Below are 2,860 nucleotides of genomic sequence, written 5' to 3'. Positions count from 1 at the left end.
GATTTGCCTCCTGCCTGTCCCTTGGGCTTTGTTATCACAGGCTCAGGTTCTTTTCTGGGGGATTTTTCTTGCTGTGGGAGTTTTTGCAGATGAAAGGAGGCGGCTTGTCTGCTCCTGGGCGAGCAAACAGCGCGTGGGGAGCAGCTGCCGGGCTCTGAGCCGCTCCTGCCTTTGTTCTGCCTCTCGAGCTGTGCTCAGGACACCAGGCCAGCTCTCCTCTTTGCTTTGTTATTTGCTTTCCTCCCCCCACACTCACACACTTCCTTGAAGGAACCGAAGGTTTTTTCATTATTTTATTTTTTTCCCCCACTTCACTTCAGGAGGTTTCTCGACTTCCTGCAATTTATTTTTTTGCTGAAATAATTCTCCTGCTCACCCAGGCAGTTTTTCCTCCTCTCCTGCCTCTCACTTGTGTCACAGAATCACTTAACTCATTAATTTCTAATGATTTATTTTTTTTTTTAGTTAATCTAATATGAAGACATTTAATTATAGAGGGTGTTTTTTGTTGGGGTTGTTTTTTTGTTTTGTTTCCTGACCTGCTGCCCACTTGGCTCTTTGGCTGCCATTCCAAGCACACGCTGCAGGAAATTTGGCCGTGGCAATTCCACCTTCTTGTGTGTGTTATATTTAAATTTGATTTAAAACCGCGCTGGATGCACGGAAAAGGGACGGGAAGACAACAGGCAAAAGAAAGTGGGAGAGGGCAGGGGAAAAATAAGAAAAAAGCACATTAAATTGGGCAAATAAATTGCAGTGGCCTGGAAAGCTTTTGGAAAATAAATATGATAAATAAGGCAGGAGTGGTTCAGTAGGATTTAGCCTTTTTGAAGTTGTTGGGTGAAGCGTGGGCAGGAAAATTCAGCTGAGTTTTGGGTTGGTTTGAATTTGGATTTTGCATCTCGTTCCTGCTCGATACATTAGACTTTGTCTCTGGGACTGAATTATTAAAATCACTTGAGGAAATGTGTTAATTGACGGGGTAGATTGGGAAGGGATGGGAGAGAGGATTGCAATTATTCCATCAAATTATGAAAAATCACAGGCAGGAGAGGGATAAGATGTAGGGCCCCTCTTTGAATAATTGAAAGCCATCGATGGCAGAGAAGGAAGGTCGAGGGTTTAACGGAGCCGGCGCAGGGTGAGCTGGGTGGGAGCTGGAACTGCTCCCTCTGGAGCTGGAACAGTGGCCTGGCTTCCCCTGCAGTGTCCAGTCCCGGTGCAGGGATGGGATTCGGGCTCTGCCACCGGGAAACCGGGCAGGGAGTGAGGGAAAACCGTTGGATCTGCCCTGGGAGCAGAGCTGAGGCCGAGAACTCTGGGGGTTGGTCCCCAGCTGAGCCTGGAAGGGGCCGGAGGCTGCAGGGGCAGGAGAATGAGGAGAGAACGAGAAAGAATGGAATAGAATTAGGATAGGATAGGATAGGACAGAACTAAAGTGGATTAAAGAGAATGGAGGTGGAAGAGAACAGGATAGAATACGAGGGAATAGGATAGAAAAGAATAAAACAGAATAGAATTAAGATAATTCTATTCTATTCTATCTTAATTCTATTCCCTTCTAAGATAGGATAGAATAGAATTAAGATGGAATAGAACAATGGAAGGTGTTTCTAAGGGTGAAACTGGATGGGATTCTGGGGTTCCAGGGACAGATAATACAGACGGTAACACTTGATTTTTCCAGGGCTCTGTGTTTATTTCCAAAACCCCACAAATCAGCCCCAAATCCCAACCCTCTCCCCGCTCTCGGTGTCTCGCCAGGAATCCTGCTCAGAGGTTTCCTGGGGACAGGGGTTTGGAGCAGTTTGGCTGCTCACAGGTCCCATGGAAGCCATTCCCAGGCTGGGGCTTCATTTTCATTCCCAATTTGTTATCGTGGGATATTTGGGGACATTTGCTCTGCCACTCCCTCTGCTCCTGCTGTTCTTGGCACGGATCAGGGCGGGGGAACTGCCAAGAGAAAATTGGGCCAGTACCTTGTTTGCAGAGGCTCGTTGGACACTGTGGAGTCACATCTTGTGGTCAGAGAGCCCTGAGCCACTCCAAGAGCTGCTTCCACCTCTTTTCCAAGCTTCATTCCCAAAATAGGAGTAAAATCTAAAAGAAAAAATAATCCCAGGAATGCCAAACCCGCCCTTTTGCTCATAAAAGTGAGGAGCTGAGCCTCCTGTGGTGCCCTGGGGCTGGAAAAACCCTCTCCCAATGGGATGGAGAGGGATGTTTGCCCAAAATTCCCTTCCCTGGACACAAACAACCCCGTGGGACACGAGCAGAGCTCAGAAAGGAGGAGTTTGCACCCCAGGGTGGCCGTGGGGACGTTTGTGCCATCGGTGCCTTCCCCACGGGTGTGTCCTTGTGGTCTCAGAGAGAAACTCCTTAGGATGGACCCAAACTCGGGTTTATTTGGGTAGGGCTTGTCTCAGACCCCAGCTCTGGTTTAAATAGGGCTTGTCTTGGACCCCAACTCTGGTTTAAATAGGGCTTGTCTTGGACCCCAACTCTGGTTTAAATAGGGCTTGTCTCAGACCCCAGCTCTGGTTTATTTGTGTAGGATTTCTCTCAGCCCCCAGTCCTGGTTTATTTAAGTAAGCCCTGTCCTGGAGCAGGAATTTGAGAGGGAGCAGGAGAAACAACCTGGCCAATCCTCGTGTCCCAAGACAGGCTCATTTTTACAGGGGGGCAGAGCTCTTTGCTGGCCTGACCTGGCAGGTTTCATCTCTAAAGCTAAAAAATGTGGCTGCTTTTCCAAGATCTCCCTCCAAGATCAGCAGTGAGCACTCCCTGTGGTTGGGCTGTTGGGGGGATGTGAGTTCACAGTTTTCCAGCTGATCTGTCTGGGAGCTTGCTGCTGTCTTTC

This window comes from Manacus vitellinus, unplaced genomic scaffold, assembly GCF_001715985.3.
Source record: "Manacus vitellinus isolate BGI_N305 unplaced genomic scaffold, ASM171598v3 scaffold_102_pilon, whole genome shotgun sequence".
NCBI classification, from domain to species: Eukaryota; Metazoa; Chordata; class Aves; order Passeriformes; family Pipridae; genus Manacus; species Manacus vitellinus.
The sequence above is the reverse complement of the archived record's forward strand: the minus strand, read 5'-3'. Positions refer to the sequence as shown.